The 22,700-nt window shown below is 39.1% G+C and overlaps 1 long non-coding RNA gene across 1 annotated transcript; it reads right to left on the bottom strand.

Moving 5' to 3' along the window:
- Positions 1-3,232: 3,232 nt before the first annotated feature.
- LOC124283761 lies at positions 3,233-17,666 on the bottom strand. The gene is made up of 3 exons (XR_006900395.1): positions 17,572-17,666; positions 17,000-17,005; positions 3,233-3,244 (listed from the first exon to the last, which is right to left on the bottom strand). It is a non-coding gene; the product is annotated as an uncharacterized LOC124283761 (long non-coding RNA).
- Positions 17,667-22,700: the final 5,034 nt, after the last annotated feature.

The raw sequence follows: 22,700 nt of genomic DNA, 5'->3' as shown, positions 1-22,700 counted from the left end.
GAAAGTTTCATATAAAGGCCAGTTAGCCTTCTTAAAATTCCTCAGATGGAGGAACATCAGATGGATTCACGGGTTTTAGTATTGTTGGGAAATGGTCACTTCCACACAGGTCGTCGTGGACTGACCACTCAAATTCACTCAATAAGTCTGAATCTGTAATTGATAAATCAAGGGCTGAATAAGTTCCTGTGCCAGGATGTAAATATGTGTTAGAACCGTCATTATATATGCATAAATCATTATCTATACAAAAGACTTCTAATAGTTTACCTTTAGCATTAGTAGTTGTACCACCCCAGAGCGGGTTGTGGCCATTTAACTCTCCCATAATGATACAAGGTTTCGGGAGTTGGTCATATAAATTTTGAAGGTCAGTCTTCTGAAGAGTTGAAGACGGTGAGATGTACAAAGAGCATAATGTGAACGCAACATGTAACGTCAGTCGTACGGCAACCGCCTGGAGACCAGTATTAAGTTTAACAGGGCTATGGATAATATTCTGTTTGATAAGGATCGAAGATCCTCCATTGGCCCGATCACCCGGAGGTGAAAAAGAATGGTATGCATTGAAATGGCGTAGGTCAAATGTATCCGTCTGTTTTAAATATGTCTCCTGAAGACAAATGGCTGATGGTGTGAAGTCCTGGACTAATAGCTGCAAATCACTGAAATTATTCCTTAGCCCTCTGCAGTTCCACTGTACAATATTATTAGAAGACATTATCTTTTGGGGGGATTTATTGGGGATCTACCCCGCACTTGTTTGGAAGGCGACAAGCTTTGTGCCCTAGAATGGACGTTTTCAGATACGTCCATGGCCTCAAGAGATCCATATTTGTTGTATAATTGAATTTTAATTTGCGACCCTTTTGGGGCTCTGTCACTTAGCTTTTTAGATAAATCTGGCTTGTTACTTTTGGGTTTAGTGATATCTTGTTGGGACTTTGTTGACGACGTCTCTGACTGGATTCGAGATGTACCAGGAGGTGAGTTTCCAGTTTGTGTAGATGTAGCAGGCGAGAAAGGTTTAGGAGATTCTGTATTTACCCAAGTTAAGTTTGTCTGACAACTTGCAGACACTTTAGTTACTCTAGATGGTACCTCAGCCGTTGGTCTAGCAATAGAAATATAACTTTCTGTTTGTTCTGAGCTGTGGACTAGTTTCTTGGCATCTGCAAAACTAATGTTTTGTGTGAATTTTATTTTATTAATTGCCATTTGTTCTTTCCATACGGGACAGTCCTTAGAGTAAGATGGGTGATTCCCTGCGCAGTTGGTGCATTTTATGACATTACTGACACAGTCTTCAGTTGTGTGTGTCTTTTCACTACAGTGAGCACACACAACTGACAATGTGCAAGTATTTACGCCGTGGCCAAACTTTTGACACTTGAAGCACCTAAGAGGGTTTGGAATATATGTCTCAACATTGAGGTTACAATAACCTGCCTTCAGTGATTTTGGAGCATTTGGTAGAGAAAAGGAAAACAGATATGTGTTGGTTTTAATGGTTGTATCATTTTTATGTGTTGAGAAACGTTTGACATACAGTACACCCTGATCCTCCATCTCGGAGACGATATCAAGTTCCGACATGTCAGCCAGCAATCTATCGCGGTCTCGCACAATTCCCTTGCTTGTGTTAAGTGTTTTGTGGGCCGTGACGGTAACACCGGAATGCCAACAAAAGTGTCAGTGTTCAAACAGGTTGGTAGACTGCTGTTTTTTGCTGCACTCAATCAACAGCGCACCAGAACGTAATCTTTTAATGTTCTTTACCTTGCCAGCAATGCCTTGAATACCCTTAGACACAGCAAAAGGGTTTAACTTTAATGGTGTGCTATCTTTGGTGTCAATGACAACAAAACGGGACCAGTAATCAATTTGTTTCGATAGTCTGAGGTCGTTGTCATCAGGATCAGTTTCAAGAGGAGGTTTGATTTTTTTGTTTGGGTTTTATAAGCCATGGTAAGTGTTTAGATTTCATCATCCGAGCTCCCCACCCACCACGGAGTATCACAAAGGACAATGCTAAAAAAAAGCTGGTCTCCGACTAGCAGCACCAAGGATACTCGGATGATATACTCAAGCAGAAAAACCAAAAAGTAATTTTTCCACCAGATTGGCCCATTAGACCACCGCCTTCTGGCACCAGCATCTAGGCAAATTTTCACAATTTGAAAATCCATACATCACATAGTAGATATACAAAAACAAAACATGTCAATATTGTTTCCAAATAAAACCAAGCTAAATAATATTAGAGCAATGAAATTTAGTGCTCAGGGCTCGGCATGGCCAGCCGATTGGTTGAACCGGGCCCATTCAACCACCCGACTAGGTGAAGTCAGGGCCGAATTGGTGTGTTGGGCAAAGGAACACTGTTCCTGGAACCAGTGCCCTCAACCACCAGAATCCCTTCCTCCACCGACACAGGGGCGCAACCCACGGCAAACGGGTTGGTGGACCAAATATACCCCCGGGTCCACAAAGGGGGGTCGAAGAGCGCTTAGCGTTACCCAGCACTCACCACGAGGAGGTGGCTCTTCACGGGTGCCTATTTTCTACCAGATTGGCCCATGAGCCATCATCGCCTTCTGGCACCAGCATCTAGGCAAATTTCTACTTTTCAGACGTTTCAAAAAGCAATGTACAACAATAAACAAGCACAATAAGTTTAACAATATGTATAAAAAAACAAGCCAAAAAGTGAGTGAGCAATGAACATAGAGTGCTCAGGGCTCAGCATGACCAGCCGATTGGTTGAACCGGGCCCATTCAACCACCCATGATAAAAAATCGACTTGTGTGGTTCTTGGAAACTAATAACCTTATAACAGACATTCAATGTGGTTTCCGTAAAAACAGAAGTACCATTGATCATTTAGAGCGTTTAGAATCCTTTGTAAAAATGCCATTATTCAAAAACAACATGCAGTGTCGATCTTTTTCGATTTAGAAAAAGCATATCACACTACATGGAAACATGGTATTTTAAGAGATTTACACGATTTTGGATTGAGACGCCGTTTGCCTCAATTTATATCCAAAGTTTTGACGGACAGGCAATTTCAAGTTCGCATGGGTTCTACCCTGTCTGATCATTACAATCAGGATCACAAGGCAGTATTTTGTCTGTCACGCTCTTTAGTATTAAAATAAATAGTCTTTTAAAGGTTTTAAGTGATTCAATCCCTTATCGTGGATGATTTTAATATTTCTTGCCGTGGTAAAAACATGCGAACTATTGAGAGACAATTACAAATTGGTCTCAACAAAATTCATAGATGGTTTCTGGAAAACGGGTTTAAATTTTCGAAATCCAAAACCAATTGTCTACATTTTTGTGGGAAATACAAACCCCATAAAGATCCTGAATTATCATTAAATGGCACACCCATCAAACTTGTCAAGGAAGTTAATTTCCTTGGTCTCATCTTTGACTCGCATTTAACCTTTCTGCCACATATCAAACATCTAAAAGCCAAATGCCTGAAGGCACTCGACTTCTTGAAAGTCATTTCAAATTCAAAGTGGGGAGGGGACCAACCACCCTCCTTCATTTGTATAGATCACTGGTCCGATCTAAACTTGATTACGCCTCTATCGTATATGGTGGGGCCTGTAAAAGCAACCTCAAACTACTTGATTCTATCCATCACCAGGGTCTAAGACTTTGTCTTGGGTCTTTCAGAACCTCTCCCATTGATAGTCTCTACATTGAGGCTGATGCGCCATCTTTAAAACTTCGCCGTATCAAATTGTCTTTACAATATATCACAAAGTTATATTCTAATGAATCCAATCCTGCCCACAACTGCGTTTTTAATCCTCTTTATGAGGATTTGTATAACAAACACTTCACTTGTTCCACCTCTTGGGATAAGAATCCAACAATATATTTCTGCTGCTGGCATTGAGTTGGAGAATATATCTCCTTCCCGTCTTCTTTCTTCTCCTCCTTGGCAAATAGTGAGGCCACAAGTTGATCTAACACTGACAAAGTTTAAACAATCAGAAACTAACGAATTACAATATAGACAAGAATATAATCAATTAAAAGTAAACATAATACATACAAGTCCTTATTTACAGATGGACCCAAGGATAGTGGCGCATAGGCTTGTACCACTGTCGTTGGACCCAGAACAATATCTTCTCGATTACCGGATAATAGCTCTATTTTCAAAGCAGAAGCTAACGCCATATTAACAACTCTTCAATATATTTATAAACACCGTAAATATAAACAATACATAATCTTTTCCGATTCTCTTTCGTGACGTTAGGCTATTAAAAATCTTTCTTATAAACATCCACTTTTATTAGAAATTATTGAATTGTATAATGAGCTTGCTACTGGTCAATGCGACATTGTCTTTTGTTTGTTACCCAGCCATGTTGGCATTTCTTGGAACACAGTGGCTGATCTGGCTGCCAAGGCAGCACTCAACAAATCTGCGACACCACTTCTTATCCCATACTCTGATTACAAAGCTAGCATTAGAACCTACATCCGTGATCTGATGCGAAAGAAGTGGGACACCCAAGTAGGTATTAACAAATTACATGAAATAAAACCCTTTATTGGTTACACCTACTTTGGTTGTCAGTCCAGATTTGAAGAGGTCATCATGCGACTGTGTCGCAGTGGCCATACAGGCTTCCTGCAGGCTTCTTGCAGGCTTCCTGCAAGTATTTGTAAGTCCCCATGGTCTCTAGTATGGTGATCTACCTTCAGCTGTTGGCGATATATAGCCTATTTTTACATTGTGTTGTCACCTATAGTTACAAAATTTGAGATTTAATTACTAGTTTTACATGTCTAACTGTGATATTCTAGTTGTTTTACTGTCCTTCGTCGGCAGGTTTTTATGATATAGATATATTTCGTTTCAATATCGTCACGATATGGCTAAAATATTGCCGATGTGACGTAAAATATTGACTCACTCACTCACTCACATTCAAGCATCTCCTGCTTGACTGTGTTGAATTCTCCATCATAATGGATAAATATTTCAATGTTAAAACTGTTAAAGATGTTTCTAATACTGTTCATCTTCATTTAATTCTTGCTTTTTTAAAAGAAATTGATTTAATTAATGAATTTTGATAAATATGTTCTGTAGAGAGATTGGTAGTTTGATTAGTAACTTAGATTGATAGAGGCTGTACCCTCAAGAGGGGTTGAAGTATCGTAAAATTATTGTCCCCCTGAGAGGGTACGCAAGTCCCAAAACTTTGAAAGTCAATGTAAACTTACCAGGATTTTTAAAATTAGTATTCTTGTTATTTTAATTTTGGCTAACATTTCTTATAATCGCCAACGGCTGAAGGGATGGTGTAAATCCAACTAGGGTCCATGCAGGTAGCAAATGTACTGTAAGTCCCCATGGTCCCTAGTATGGTGATCCACATTCAGTTGTTGGCGATCTATAGCCAGTTTTTATATTGTATTGTCCAAATAGTGCTATTAGTTTTAAAATTTCCATACTAGTTTTTGTTGTAATTGTGATATTCTAGTTGTTTTAGTGTCCTTTGCAGACAGGTTTTTATAATATACATATAATCCATTTCGATGTCACGTATGTTCTCGTAACGATATGGCTGAAATATTGCCGATGTGACGTTAAATAAGAACTCACTCACTCTTGACTGAATTACTGCAGATTTGACAAAAGTTTTAAACTCACTTACTCACTTAATCGGAGAATATGTGTTCCATGCCTAAAATTGTGAAAATCGCGAACATCCGAAGGTATGGCATAAGGCCTGTAAGTCCCCATGGTCTCTAAAATCTTGAGAATACCTACAGTTGTTGGCGACTTATAGTTCCTTTTCATATTATATTGTAGCGTAGAGAACTATTGGGTTATGGTTACATAGTTTTGAATAAAGGCTTGTGACTGGACCGGCATGTTTATCACTTGTTTCTACAGTAAGTGAGTGAGTTAAAATGTAAAGTCATACCGGCAGTATTTTAGCCAAATCGTGACTTAGAAAGTTGTAAATCTCTAAATGAATAAAAACAAAGTTGGAAAATATACTTTCCTGTCTGCAAAGGACAATAAAACGACTAGATTATTACAGAAATATATTTAAAACTAGTCATTAAAAGATTACTTAATGCCATTTAGAAAGTGGTCAAATGCAACATGTTATATTTGGGATTACATGTAATTAGAAACTGAATCTGTGAGTGGCTGTACCTTTGAAGGGGGTTGACGTGGCGTAAAAATATTGTCCTCCTGAGAGGGTACGTAAGTCCCAAAACATTCAAGTAAATTTAAGTCTACTAGGCTTTTAGCCGTAGTACTTTTGTCTTTTTAATGTATGGCTAAATCTCAGCATAAACGCCAATGGCTGAAGGGATGGTGTAAATCCAGCTAGGGTCCATGCAGGTAGGAAAAGTAATGTAAGTCCCCATGGTCCCTACTATGGCGATCTACCTTCAGTTGTTGGCGATCAATAGCCCATTTTTACATTGTATTGTCCAAAAATAATTTTCTACTTTTAAAGCTAGCTAGTTTTAACTCATTTTGTGATAACCTAGTAATTTTACCGTCCTTCGTTGATAGGGTTTTATATATTATTATGAATTTAGAACTGGTCACGATATGGCTGAAATATTGCCGATGTGACTTTAAATCTTAACTCACTCACTCACTATATTTGGGATTACACTTTCTCACTTAAAAGTACAGATTCTAGTACTTTTTGGGTTGAGTCGGGATTCGAACCCACACCCTCTGAGTCAGGCACCAAATCGCCAGCACACAAAGTCAGCCACCGCGACTTCCACTTGTGGGACTCATCCCCAAAAAGTACTAGAATTTGTACTTTACTAAGATAGAGAATTCCCAAATATAACATATGCTGTAGTAATCAAATCTAAAATATTGTAACTATAAATGACAAGACAATACAAAAAACAGGCTCTATATTGCCAACAACTGAAGGTAGATCAGTTTCTACAATAAACTCGAAGATGACCCAAGCACAGTCTGGTTCATGGGTAAATTAGACAGTGGTGTTTGTCATTATTCTTGAAGGCCTTACCATTATTAAAACTGTGCAGTATTGACAAAGAAATATTGCGTCATAACTTGAAGAGACGTCAACCTTGTGATAAAGAGATGTTCTTTTATATCAGTGTTGACTTACCTCTAACACAGGTGTTGTCAGCAGGATTGAAACTTAATCCCATGGGACACTTGCATCTTCCCTCGAAGCATTGAAAGTTGCTGGATGGACAGTCCTGGTTCCTCTTGCAGCCTTTGTTTAGTATGTTTGCATGTTTACCTGTGATCATTCAAGATTGCATTCTGCATACATGTGTATACATATCAAGAAGTATAGAATGGTGACGATCTGGCATTGCGTAACGCCGAATTAAATATATTCTGCCAAATCAAGACGATCGTTTGCTCTGTCAAGTTGGTGACTGAAAGCATGACTGAGTGAGTGAGTTAAGATTTTTAGTCATGTCGGCAGTATTTCAGCCATATCGTGACCATAAAAAGGTTATACATTGACACGTTTTATTGACAGTAAAACAACTAGACTATCAGAGAAAGTGAAAGCATGAGACACAATGCCATGACAGACTATCTTCATCAAAGTCATGGGCTAAACACCCGACCATGGGTTGTAACCAGTGATTAAAACCGTTATCACTACAAATCGAATAGTTAGGCAACATATAGTCGTTACACTTACATCTACTCTGCCATGACACTGCTAATTGTCAAACACGTGTCTTAACTCATTTTTATCCTACCTGGTGAGTCAGTTGATGCCTTGAATGCCTTCGTGAGGTCATCGTAATCTGTGTATACAAATTGAACGAAATGTAAAATGTATCGTGTCTTCGAGGTTCCAAGTTGTCCCAGTATAATATTTCCAGGAAGCTAACGAATCAATGTTCACTGAATGAAACACATATTTATTGTTATTCTGTCACAATCAGATTTGATTGCTGGAACAAAACACATGAGATTGGACATATAAGTCAAGTTGAAAGGTTAAAGCTCTGTCCCAAGTATCTCAGTACAAATGATGATTTTCCTGCAAATAGGAAATGGCATGTTGACAGTGTCAGGTTTGTTTGTTTTTCTTTAGAATATGTGAGAGTGATCACTTGTTAACAAGCTGTCATTTATACCCCCAAGCTTTCTTCAGTTAATTCGTTTTATATAAAATAGGTTACCATGGACACAGATTACACTGCCTTGATGTGTTTCCAGACATCGGGTGTTGGAATCGCAGGTCTTCAGTGAGCAAGCACCTGTTGAAGGCTATAAAAGGGCCATGCGGTAGTAAAAGCAATATACTGTATATTATTATGGGATCTTTTATTTGGAACATAACGATACAATATTTACCTTAACAATTTCAGCGATGCAACCGTGTACTTTGCACGAGACTGGTTATTCTCTGACTTTCAAATGAATATGATTATCCCGAAGACAACTTTTCGTTGTCTTTCTTTAAATATACGAAAATAAGATTTCCTCATAGCAAGCTTTGAAAACAACATTTTGAAACAAAGGCAGCAAACTTACCATGTCTTTTCCCTTTTGAAAAGTTATGTAACCCTTCAACTGTCGTTTTGCGGCTCCTTTGAGGAGCTGGTACGCCAGAGTCATGATGTCATAAGCAACACTCTCACAGTGACTGCTTTTCATACACTTGAGCTGGCACAACTGGAAACCAATTTTGTGGTTCACTGTTTGGGTGTGGGAAACACATACCATGAACAGAGGCACAAGGAGTTGTCGATGCATCCTCTGAGGTAAGCGTGGGTTGTCGATAAAAGGACAGAGACCTGTGAACACTTCTGCAAATAATGTCAACATTCACATGTGCCTGCTATATTTAGTCACTTGCTGTGCAAGATAGTGACATGATATAACTTTAAACCACGAAGAGGTCACATGATCGTGTCTTTGAAATGAGGAAATAGACATGATTTATTTAAACTTTAAATTTTCTGATTGCTTGCCTTTAAACATTATGTAACATTATTGTGATAATGAGCAATTATAAAGGCTGGTGATGAATACTTCAATCATGAAAAAATTACTGATAATGTAGATGGTTCACATTTATTTGTACAGAAATATATTTAAGTAAAATATTGAAATGTAATGTAGCTTTGTTGACAATAAATATATCCTTGAAATGGATAATATGCGTAAAACGAATCTCAATGTGTTCAATAAATATGGTCATTTACATTTTGATTGTGCTATCAGCAATAAGTATTACTGTTTGTGGGATCTTAAGTGTTTTCGGGAAACTATTATTGTTTGTGAGACGTTGATCAAGGATGTGTGTGTGTGAAAGGGCGATATACATTAAAAGTTGATTAATTGATGGTATTCTGTATCCGGGGAAATGTTGATTATTACCTGTTTATTGGACCAGACCACAGTATTATTGCTATCAGCTGACATTAATATGTTGTACATATGACGAGGCAAAGTATTGCAGTATTGCATTGAACCCATGATTACACAGAAGACATACTAATAAGAGATTTCTAAGGTTTAAAGTGTTGAGTGAGTGAGTTATAGTGAGTATTTCAGCCATATCACGACTATGAGTTAGTGAGTTAAAATCCAACGTCACCTCGGAAGCACTTCAGTCATATAGTGAGCGAGTGACGGAGTTAAAATTTAACGTCAACTCGGCAATATTTTAGTCATATAGTGATGAGAAAGTTTTTGCATACACAATAAGGGGACTTACAGTGCTTTTGCTACCTGCATGGACTATAGTTGGATTTATATAATCCCATCAGCCGTTGGCAATTGTAGGCAAGTTTACCTGTGATTTTAAAAAGACAAAAATACTTTGTTATGAAATGGTGCCCTTGAAGAGAAACTTCCCCGTGGTGGGTGCTGGTTAACGCTAATAGCTCTTCATCCCGTGTGTACCCGGGGGCATATAGGTCCACAGCACCCCATTGCCGGTCGTAAGACCGAATTGGGCAACCTGTTTGCCGTTTGTTGCGCTCCTGTGTCGGTGGAGGACGGTATTCTAGTGGTGGAGGGCAAAAGGAGCTTTGAATCGTGTTCCTTAGACCCAACACAACACTTGGGCCCTGACTTCACCTAGACGGGTGGTAGAATTGGCCCGTCACGCCATGCCCTGTGCATGGACAACATTCTTATGCAATTATTGTACATTTCTGACACTGAATGTTTATATTTAAACTTATATTATACATGTTTGCCTTGAGTCATATGTCAGAAAGCGGTGGCTTATGGGCCAGACTGGTGATAATGACCTATACATTTCTTGTCTTGGGCCGGACCAGTTGGGCATGAAATTGATAGACAAATGCAGCTCTATATGAGTCGTTTTCTCTGGAGTATAACACCCCTGTATCCCTGGTGTCGGCATCTTGGATGTCCAGTGCTGTTTGACACTGTCCTTGTTGACAGTCCATGGTGGGTTGATGGCAGGGGTGCTGAATCAATTATTCCTACCATGGATCCTAAACATTCTGGTTCATATCGTTATGAAAAGAAGAGACGTCAAGATGAAATTGAGCAATCTAGTATAAATATCTGTCACAATGCTGGGCTAGATTCTTCACATGCCAATAAAGCTCAATCCATTTGTCATCAGTAAATCTATGTCTGGAATTTGTGTGGAAGTTACGAATGTAACCCGTCTTCGTGGTGGCTACTTTCTGATCGAGTGTATACGGAGACAGCAATCTCTGAATCCTTTGTCAATCAAAACATTTACAAATATCGAGGTTGCTGTGTCTGTGCACAGAACTTTAAATTCATGTCGGAGCTCGATGTCTTTCTGAAATGACTGAAGAGGAAATTGCTACAGAGTTAAAAGAACAGTTGTGAGTTGGGTTGGGCTTTGCGTCACACCGGCGATATTTCAGCCATATAGTGACGAGAACAAGTCAGCATTCATGAACATTTCAAGTGCAGGGTGTTAATAAGTTTTAGTTTAAAAACACATATATTCATTACATTCTTATTTATAAGCAGAAGATGTCAAAGCACCAAATACAAAAAGCAAGCTATTCGTTATTGACATTACATAGTTAAATGTATGATACACGTCAACTTCCCTCAGGTAGTTAACAATGAGATGCCCGCTCACATGGGAAAACAGATCTTTCAAATTTCTCGCATCGTAATGTGAATCCCTTGCAGTCGAAAAGTCCACACAGTCAAGCAGAATATGCGTGATTATGAATACTTCATCGCCAGAGTTTTCTGGGTTAAAAACAAGACGATGACAACTTGATACCTTAATATTTATACCATCCAACCACTTCCATTTAGGAGCCACTTAACCAAATCTTATCACATGAGCGTAATTTACCGCCGTTACGGAAGACCGCAGCTTTACATTTAGCAATATTGTTTGTTAATTTCCATTTATCACAATATTCTGGTAATAAATTTAACCTTTTCTGCAAACCAACAACACTTATATCCACAACTGCAATGTTGTCAGCAAACAGAAGAATGAACATTATCCAAGAATGCCAAAGTCATACCATTGTGTCCCTCACAAGAAATATGCTCGACAAGATCATTGATGAAAAGAGAAAACAGCATCGGGGACATCTGACAGCCCTGTGGAGTAACCACCAGGATGAGTAAACATGACTGTACACTTTGATAGATGTTTCTAATAATTCTAATTTTCCTTTAACACCTGTTTTGCTTGACTGTATAGATTTTTCCACCACAAGGGATAACTATTTCAATTTCAGAATATTGAAGGATACTGTTTTCTAATGTTAATTATCATTTAATTATTGCATTTAAAAAACAATAGAATTACTAGAAAATTTTGATGAATGGTTTGTAAATAGATAAATATTATATTATTGGTAGTTTAGATTAGTAACTGAGATTGTTAGTGGCTGTATCCTCAAAGGGGTTGAAGTATTGTAAAATTATTGTTCTCCGGAGAGGGTACGTAAGTCCCAAAACATTCCAACTAAACTTAAACCTACTACTATTTTAATTGTAGTATATCTGTTATTTAAATTTATGGCTAGATTATGTGAAATTGCTAATAGCTGAAGAGATGATGTAAATCCAGCTAGGGTCTATGAAAATGTACTGTAAATCCCTGTGGATCCTAGTATGGTGATCTACCTTCAGTTGTTGGCAATCTATAGCCTGTGTTTAAATTGCATTGGTATCCCCAGCCGCGCGTTTAACGCGAAACAGGGGATATAGTATCAGGCTCCGTCCGTTCGTCCATCCATCTGTGCGTACGTACGTACAAATTGGAATATCTTAATAACGTTGATTAGATTCTTTTCATATTTAGTACCTAGGTTCATCGCAGTATCCAAAAGGTCCCAGTCAGGTTTATTGACCTTGACTTTCATTTCAATTTCACAAGGGGATATCTGAAGAACCAATAACTGGATTTTTTACATATTCAACACCAAGATTCATCTTGGGAAGTCGCAGGGCCCAGTCAGTTTTGGTGACCTTCACATAGTTTCCAAGGTCATAGCGACACTTTGAAGATTTCAGCATGTTAAGCTTGTCAGCGAGATATCCCAAGAACCATTCTCGGGATTTTCTTCATATTTAACACCAAGATTCATCTGGGGAAGGCGCAAGGCCCAGTCGATTTTGGTGACTTTCATGTATTCTTCATGGTCAAAGGACACATTGAATATTTCAGTTTCTTAACCAACGTATTCACCTTGTCAGCGAGACATCTCACAAACGATTTTATTTTCTTCATAATTGACACCAAGCTTCATCTTGGGAAGGTGCAGGTTGCCTTGTCATGTTTTTGTTGATATGTAGCTTCATCTTGAACTACAACCTTTACTTTCATTACTTTTTAAGTTTGATTTGATAAATTGTGGCCGGGGGTCACTTTAGTGGCATTGCATGTTCTCTTTGAAAATGCCGTTTAATGACAACATGCTAATTTTACTTTAATATCTGATACACTGGTACGTTTACTACTCTTCGTCAACAGGCTTTGCATTTCTAATTTTATTATTCTATAATACAATAATAATTTGTTCTCGTCACGATATGCCTGAAATATTGCCGATGTGACGATAAATATTAACTCACTCACTTCTTTAATACCACCATTTATATGGTGTTGAATATGACATGCCTATTGGAATAAACAACAGTATTACTGTTATCAGTTGTCAATTATTGTGTTATCTATTGGCTTGGATCGACTTGTTCCGAGAATTGTCTTTCAATGTCCTCACAAAGGAACAAACCCCGATACGTAGGCGTTTGGGGATATTATAAATCTCTCACTTCAAGTTTCTTGAGGTGTTTGATATTGGTGCCTTGTCTCATTGGTTAGCGAAATTTCCACAGTGCATTAACAACATCCATATATTTACATAACGAGCAATTTATCATCGTATTATGGGCGAGTTCATTGAAGGCAATTTTAAAGAACATCTTCCTCGTGGAGCGCTTGGTCAACAATCGATTAATCTGGTACTTGGAGGCCAATAACCCCCTTAGTTACCTCCAATGTGGTTTCAGAAAGAACCGAAGTACCATTGACCAACGTGACCAATGATACAACGTGGAAACATGGTATCTTAAACGATTAACATGAATTTGGATTGAGGGGCAGATTACCTCAGTTCATATCCCAGTTTCTAAACAACAGACAATTTCAAGTACGAGTAGGTTCCACATTGTCTGATTATTTCCACCAAGATCAGGGCGTCCCCCAAGGCAGCATCCTGTCTGTCACACTTTATAGCATCAAAATTAATAGCCTCACTAACGTTTTGAACAGTTGTGTTGATGGGTCCCTTTTCGTGGATGATTTCAATAATTTATGTCGTGGCAAGAATATGCATGCAATAGAAAGGCAGCTACAACTCTGCCTTAACAAAATCCAAAAATGGGCCAATGAAAATGGCTTTAAGATTTCAAAATCCAAAAGAAATGTATTCATTTTTGCCCTAAATACAAACCACACAAGGATCCAGACCTATCCTTAGATGGTACGCCTATCAAGGTTGTAGAAGAGGCCATATTCCTGGGGCTCATATTCGACAGTCTCTTGACATTCTAGCCACACATAAAATATATGAAAACCAAGTGCTTGAAGGCCCTTGACTTGCTTAAAGTCATTTCAAATACAGAGTGGGAGGGGATAAGACTACCCTCCTTCACCTGTACAGATCATTAGTTCGCTCTAAACTAGATTAAGGCTCCATTGTCTATTGCGGAGCATGCAAAGGCAATTTAGAACAATTAGATTCTATCCACCACCAAGGCCTGAGGCTCTGTTTTGGAGCATTTAGGACCCCTCCGGTACACAGTCTATACGTAGAGGCTAACGAACCTCCCCTTGAACAACACCGCATTAAACTTTCACTGCAGTAGATCACTAAGTTACGTTCAAATGAGTCCAATCCATCATACAGTTGTGGTTTCAATGACAATGTAATGAATATATGCTTTTGAAATAAAACGCATTCCGAGCATGTACTTACAAAGCTTATTAACGCAAACCTGTTTTCGTCACTATATGGCTGGAATAATGCCGATGTGACGTAAAACCCAACTTAACTCAACTTTCAACCCTCTCTATGAAAACCTGTATCCGAATCTACCAAGCCTGGTTCCAACCACACATATCAGCAGCTAACATAGATCTCAATATCATAGCACCTAACCGGCTTCTGTCTTCCCCACCCTGGCAGATGGTGAAACCACAAGTGGATCTTCCCTCACTAAACTCAAAAAAGTCCGAAACAAATCCTTTGGTGTTCCAACAGGAATACAACCAGTTACGTTCAAAGTATAACATCCATAGATCCATTTTCACAGACGGATCCAAGGATGATGGTCACGTTGCCAGTGTTACAGTCATTGGATCCAAGACTGTCTCCTCTAGAATTCCCGACAATTCACTGCTGTGACCTATATCAAACAACAGAACCATTCCAAAAACTTCATGTTTTTTACAGATTCACTGTCTTGCCTTTAAGCACTTCAAAATGTTACTTCAAGTCACCCAAGTCAATGGTTCATCCTGGACATTTTAGAACTTTACAACGATCTTTCTACTGGCCAATGTGACATCGTCCTCTGCTGGTTGCCGGGTCACGTCGGCATAGCAGGTAACATAAAGGCCGATGCTGCAGCTAAAGCCGCTCTTTACAAGCCCCTATCTCCACTGCTGATCCCGTACAGTGACTTCAAACCCACTATCAAAAGTTATACTCGGGACCTTATGCAAAAAAGGTGGGGCACCCAAGTTGGACGAAATAAACTTCATGAATTGAAGCCAACAATCGGTTATACCTACTTGGGTTGTCAGCCAAGACGTGATGAGATTATTTTACGACGATGTCGTATTGGCCACAGTCGGTTTACTTATGACTATCTGCTGAAAACGGATTGGGATGAACCTCCCATGTGTGTCTCTTGCGATGAAGTGTTCACCATCAACCATATTCTGCTTGACTGTGTGGACTTTTCGACTGCAAGGGATACACAATATGATGCGAGAAATCTGAAAGATCTGTTTCCCCGCGTGAGCGGTCATCTGATTGTTAACTACCTGAGGGAAGTTGACCTGTATCATAAATTGTAACTTTGTAAAGAGGATAACAAATTGCTTGCTTTTGTATTTGGTGCTATGACATTTTCTGTTTTGAAATAGAAATGTAATGCATATATATGTTTTTAACATATAACTCTTTTGGACCTTGGCCTGAATGGAAACTTGATCTCGTCACTATATGGCTGGAATAATACCGATGTGACGTAAAGCCCAACTCAACTCAACTCTTCGTCTTGGTGAGTGCTTGGTAACGCTAATGGCTCTTCCCCTGTCTGTACCCGGATAAAATTTTCCAGACTCCACCAAAAAAGGTTGTTTAAGAAACTATCATCATTGAAAACGCAAAAGTTGTTATCTGTCGCGGCGGGGTGAATCCACAGAAACGGAACAGCCACTATCTCGTCGTGCACGGGATACACATGCTGATTTTTCTTTGACGTGAAACTGTTGATGATTAAAGCGTACGATTTTTTCCGTGCTGAAGCCGAAAGGGGCAAACCATTTTATGCCTTTAATAAATTCCGTAAGCGGGCAGCAACAGCTTTAGGAGTATCAGCAAGGGTACTGACAAATGTTCTGGAACACAAACATTGTGAGGGTGATGCGAAGCAGGTAGGGGTCATGTCAAAATCACACAAATTAAAACATTTGGACAACTTTCAAAAGAACCTTTTAAGGCAATCTATCAACAAGCTCTATTCTGAAAACAAATACATGTCACTGAAAATTTTAAAAAAGCATTTGAAGCAAGAACACAACCTAAGAGTATCAAAGTACACACTCTGGCGACTCTTACACTCTTTCGGGTATCGTTATAAGAAAATTTTGGGGGAGAATAAGTCAGTACTCTGTGAACGCCCTGATATCGTTTGCATGAGAAATAATTTTCTCAGGGTTATAAAGAAGAAGCGCAAGGAAGGGTTCGAGCCAGTGGGTCAATGCCTCGCACACTGCCAGCAGTCAGTGGGTACCCGATGGGGGTGATAAGGGGTCACGTAGAAAGCTGCCTCTAGGGAAAGGAGAGAGACTAATCATTCTCCATGCTGGTTGCTCCAGCAAAGGCTTTCTCCCAGGCTGCAACTTGGTATTCAGGGCAAAGTCCACAGATAACAGAGACTACCATTCCGAGATGAATGGTGCGGTTTTCCTCGATTGGGTTAAAAACAAGTTGGTACCAGCTCTACCAGAGAAGTCTTTTATCGTTATGGACAATGCCCCATACCACAGCGTGCAGGACCCCGACAGTAAAGCCCCGACATCGAACAGTCGAAAAGGTGATATGATATCATGGCTTGACAAATTTCAGATCGCACGGCCTTCAAAGGCAACGAAGCCTCAGCTATATGAGATCATAAAAACCCACAAAGGTGAACCTTTCAACAAAGTTGACAGTTACATAAACAGTAAGGGTCACGATATTCTGCGACTTCCACCCTATCACTGTAACAAAATCACGACTGAAATGATATGGGGTATTGTCAAAGACTGAAACAAACACAACTTTTAGATTACGTGACGTAGAGGTTTTGGTTAAGTCCCTCAACAAAATCACGAGAAACTTGGCAAAACTGTGTCAACAAGGTAGCTAACGTCATTGAACAAGGTTACTGGTCTCGGGATGGCTTACAACAGGCAACTGTGGCACCACTTGTCATCCCTTTAAGTCGTTACTATGACACTACGACGGACGAGGAACCGACAGGTCTCCCGGAATAGATTTTGAGATGTCCCCCGCCATGACTGGCTGTTCCGTTTCTGCGGTTTCACCCCGCCGCGACAGATAACAACTTTTGCGTTTTCAATGATGATAGTTTTTTAAACAACTTTTTTGGGTGGAGTCCGGAAAATTTTCAAATATAAGAAAGCTGTTGGGTATTAGTAAATGATAAACGTGTACTATTTATATTTATGTGGCAATTTTGTACAATGATAAAATTTGCAATTCATCGGTCCGTTTCTGACTCAAACGGACTGTAACTCACTAACTAAAACTAATATCACTATTTTGGCAATAGATAATATAAAAGCAGGCTATAGATCTCCAACAGCTGAAGGTAGATCACCATACTAGGGACCATGGAGACTTATAGTACTTTTGCTACCTGCATGGACCCCTAGTTGGATTTACACAACCCCTTCAGCCATTGGCGATATAGACATCACATAAAAATGTCATTAATACCACGATTAAAAAGGTTGACAGATAAAAATGTACTTTGAAATTATTGGGACTCACGTACCCTCTCGGGAGGACAATAATTGTCAACACTTTAACCCCGTTTGAGGATATAGCCACTACAATCTCAGTTACTAGTTTAATCTACCAATTTTAAAATAGTGAGGAGTTAAGTCTACCAAATATTCCAGCTATATGGCGGCGGTCTGTAAATAATCGAGTCTGGACCAGACAATCCAGTGATCAACAGCATGAGCATCGATATGCGCAATGGGGAACCGATGACATGTGTCAACCAAGTCAGCGAGCCTGACCAACCGATCCCGTTAGTCGCCTTTTACGACAAGCATAGTCGCCTCAATTTTAAAATAACATTGATTTATTTACAAAAGATGAGATTAAGCCATTTAGCTTTCCATAAACGTTTATGGGTGTGCCATTTAATGGGGTTTTTATTGGGTTTGTATTTTCTGCAGAAGTGTTTACAATTGGTTTTGGATTTAGAAACTTTAAACCCGTTCTCAAGGCACCATCTATGAATACTGTTGAGGCAGATTTGTAACTGTCTCTCAATGGTTCGCATATTTTTAGCACAATAACTATTGAAATCATCCACGAAAAGGGATCCATGTATTGAATCAGTTAAAACCCTAGAAATGATAAATATTGTAATACTAAATAATGTGACAGACACAATTCCGCCTTGTGGAACACCCTGATCCTGACTATAATGACCAGACAGGGTGGACTGACTGACTGACTGACTGAGTTTAGTTTTACGCCGCTTTTGGCAATATTCCAGCAATACCACGGCGGGGGACACCAGAAATGGGCTTCACACATTGTGCCCATGTGGGGAATCGAACCCGGGTCTTCGACGTGACGAGCCAACGCTTTAACCACTAGGCTACCCCACCGGCACAGACAGGGTGGACCCCACTAGGACTTGAAATTGTCTGTCTGTAAAAAACTGTGATATGAAAAGAGGTAAACGACCTCTCAAACCAATATCATGTAAATCTTTTAACATGCTGTGTTTCCAAGTAGTATTATAGGCTTTCTTTAGATCAAGAAAAATTGATATTGCATGTTGCTTAGATACAATAGCAAGGGATTTTAATGTAAATAGGTTATTGATTTCCAGATTCCAAATGAATCAGTTAATTACCATTCGCTCCATGGTTTCACATACACAGTTAGCGAGAGACATGGTCTGTAATTTGATGGATCTGTATAATTCCGGCCAGGTTTGGGTATAGTGAGTACGCTAGCCTTACGCCATGAAGGGGAAACATTTCCAGACATCCATATTTGGTCAGATATATCTAGAGTTATCGCCAGACATGGTGTAGGCAAGTGAGTGAGTGAGTGAGTTAAAATTTATCATCACATCGGCAGTATTTCAGCCATTTTGTGACGAGAACAATTAATTGTTATACATAGTAATTATGGTAAATTATAAAAACCTGTCAACGAAGGACAATAAAATGCCTACATTATCACAGATATGAATTTAAGACTGGTAATTAAATCTAAAACCAGTTTAACTAGAGATGACAAGACAATATAAAAACAGGCTATAGATTGCCAACGACTGAAGGTAGATGACCATACTAGGGACCATGGAGACTTACAGAACATTTGCTTCCTGCATGGACCCTAGCTGGATTTACACCATACCTTCAGCTATTAGCAATGTTAGAGAATCTAGCCACAAATTAAAAGAACATATATTCTACGATTAAAATAGCAGTTGGTTTAAATTTATTTTGAATGTTTTGGGACTTACGTACCCTCTCAGGAGGACAATACTTTAACCCCCTTTGTGGGTACAGCCACTAACAATCAAAGATACTAATCTAAACTACCACTCATTACAATACATCTGTCTACAGAACATATTTATCAAAATCCATTAATTAAAATCAATTTCTTTTAAAAAAAACATAATTAAATGAAAATGAACAGTGGTAAAAAGATTCTTAACTGTTTTCACATTGAAATATTTATCCCTTATGATGGAGAATTCAACACAGTCAAGCAGGACATGCTTGACTGTGACTCTCTCATCACAAGGGATACACAACGGAGGATCTTCATCTTTTAACAGGTACTTGTGAGTATAACGCGTATGACCAATGCTCAAATCTGGACTGACAACCCCAGTAGGTGTAATAAGGCTTTATTCATGTAATTTATTGATACTTACTTGGGTGTCCCACTTCTTCTGCATCAGATCACGGATGTACGTTCTAATGCTAGCTTTGTAATCAGACTATGGGATAAGAAGTGGTGTCACAGACTTGTTGAGTGCTGCCTTGGCAGCAGGATCAGCCATTGTATTCCCAGAAATGCCAACGTGGCTGGGTAACCAACAAAAGACGATGTCGCATTGGCCATGAGCAAGTTCATTGTACAATTCAATGATTTCTATTAAAAGTGGATGTTTACAAAATAGATTTTTAATAGCCTGAAGGCAGGAAAGAGAATATATTATGTATTGTTTATATTTACGGTGTTTATTAATATATTTAAGAGATGTTAATATGGCGTTAGCTTCTGCTGTGAAAATGGAGCTGTTATTTGGTTGTCAAGAAGATATTCTTTTGGATCCAATGACAGTGGCCACCATCGTTGGACCTAACTGTAAATATGGATTTATATGTATTATATTTACGTTGTAATTGATTATATTCATTATTATTATAAGTCATTAGTTTCTGATTTGATGATGTTTATCTGAAATGATGTTAATGTTAGGTTGACTTGTGGCCTAACCAACTGCCAAGGAGGAGAAGAAAGAAGTCGGGAAGGAGATATATTAAACAGCTCAATGCCAGCAGCAGAAATGAATGGCCTAATTCTTGGCCATAGAGGCGGAACAAGATCAGGTTTCTTGTTATACAAATCTTCATAGAGAGGGTTAAAGACACACTTATAAGCAGGATCAGACTCGTTAGCATGTAGTTTTGTAATATATTGTAAAGCTAATTTGATACGGCGTTGATTGAGTGATAGCTCAGCGGACTCGACGTAGAGAACGTGAACAGGAGAAGTTCTGAATGATCCAAGACAAAGTCTTAGGCTTTGGTTGTGGACAGAATCAAGTAATTTTAGGTTGCTTTTGCAGGCTCCACCACATACAATGGAGCCGTAATCAAGTTTCGACCGGACCAAAGATTGGTATAGATGAAGGAGGGTAGCTTGATCCCCTCCCCAGTTTGTTGGAAACAACTTTATAGGCAAGTGTGTCTGTAGCTGATAGTAGATATATTCATGAGCTTGTTCAAGAGTTATATGAAGCTCATCCAATGAAAACACTTCGTTATAGACTTCAGAGTTATTTGATTCAAAATTAACTTCTGTCTTATCCTGCAGTGTCTAATATCCCTGAAATTCAGGGGCACCCGTGAAGAGCCACCTCCTCGTGGTGGGTGCTGGGTAACGCTAAGCGCTCTTCAACCCCCCCGAGTGGACCCGCAGGCATAGTTGTCCACAGCACCCCATTGCTGGTCTTTAGACCGAATTGGACAACCTGTTTGCCGTGGGTTGCGCCCCTGTGTCGGTGGAGGAAGGGATTCTGGTGGTTGAGGGCAATAGGAGCCTGGAACCGTGTTCCTACTGCCCAACACACCACTTCGGCACCTACGGGTGGTAGAATTGGCCCGGTTCTACTAATCGGCAGGTCATGACAGGCCCTGTGCATAGTGGGTATTATTGCACAAATTTAATACATTATGTGGTCTTGGCTGTTTAAATTTACAATTATTCATGATATTATATTGCCTAGAGTCCTATGCCAGAAGGCGGTGGCTCATGTGCCAATCTGGTGATGTTGACCGCTGTATTCTATATATTTCTAAGTTAATGTTATGGGCAGAACCAGCCTCACGATAAACTTAGTAAACAGGTATAGCTATTCATGTCAAATTTGCTGGAGTATAGCACCCCTGTATCCCTGGTGTTTGCATGTTGGAACCCCGATGCAGTTAGACACCGTCCTTGTTGCCACTCCATGGTGGGTGGGGAGCAGGGTTGTCGAATCTCTTTCGCATAATCATGGCTCACATTCATTCTGGTTGTAACCGAAATGAAAAAAGAGACGTTTGGAGGCTGAGATATTGTCATCTGATGATGGTATTTCTCTACCTCAAAATTCAAATTCTTGGGCAAGATATATTGTTGTAGAGTATAACAAGAAAAAATTGTGTCCAGGGACACGGATGCCCCCGCTGACATTCATAAGACATATAAACATCAATAATTGAACAAAATTCACGAACAAGTTCAATAAACATCTATGCAACTATGACATGCACACCTTTCGAGTCTCAATGAAACACATGTATAAGCTTAATCAATTCTGTTGAGCAGTTTTTGTGGAGAAGTGGATAGACTTAATCCCCTATTCACTATCATCAGAGAGAAATTCAGGAAAATTTATCTAAGTTCAAAATTCTCTAAACATACAAAAAATTATAAAATACGAAAAAACAACATACGAGATGCACACCTTTAGAGTCTCTATAAAAGACATATGTAAGCTAAATGAGTTTTTGGTGGTGGATAAAGTACACCCCCTGTTGTATGGGACGAACTGGATGAATAGAACCAAATTCAAGTAAGTTCAAACATCTGTAGAAGTGATAAAATTAAGAAATTGGATGAACAAGGTATGAGATGCACACCTTTAGAGTTCCAATGAAACACACATAGAAGCTCAATCAATTCTGTTGAGCAGCTTTTGTGGAGAAGTGGATAGACTTCACCCCTACAACACTATATTCAGAGAGAAATTCTACAAAATTTATGTAAGTTCAAACGGCATTAAAATTGGAAAAATAAATAAAATACAAAATCAAAGTATGAGATGCACGCCTTTAGAGTCCCTATAAAGCACATGTGTGAATTCCATAAAGTAGTTTTTGAGGAGAAGTGG

This window comes from Haliotis rubra, unplaced genomic scaffold, assembly GCF_003918875.1.
Source record: "Haliotis rubra isolate DU_JTF1 unplaced genomic scaffold, ASM391887v1 Scf1095, whole genome shotgun sequence".
Taxonomy (NCBI): Eukaryota; Metazoa; Mollusca; class Gastropoda; order Lepetellida; family Haliotidae; genus Haliotis; species Haliotis rubra.
The sequence above is the reverse complement of the archived record's forward strand: the minus strand, read 5'-3'. Positions and strand labels throughout refer to the sequence as shown.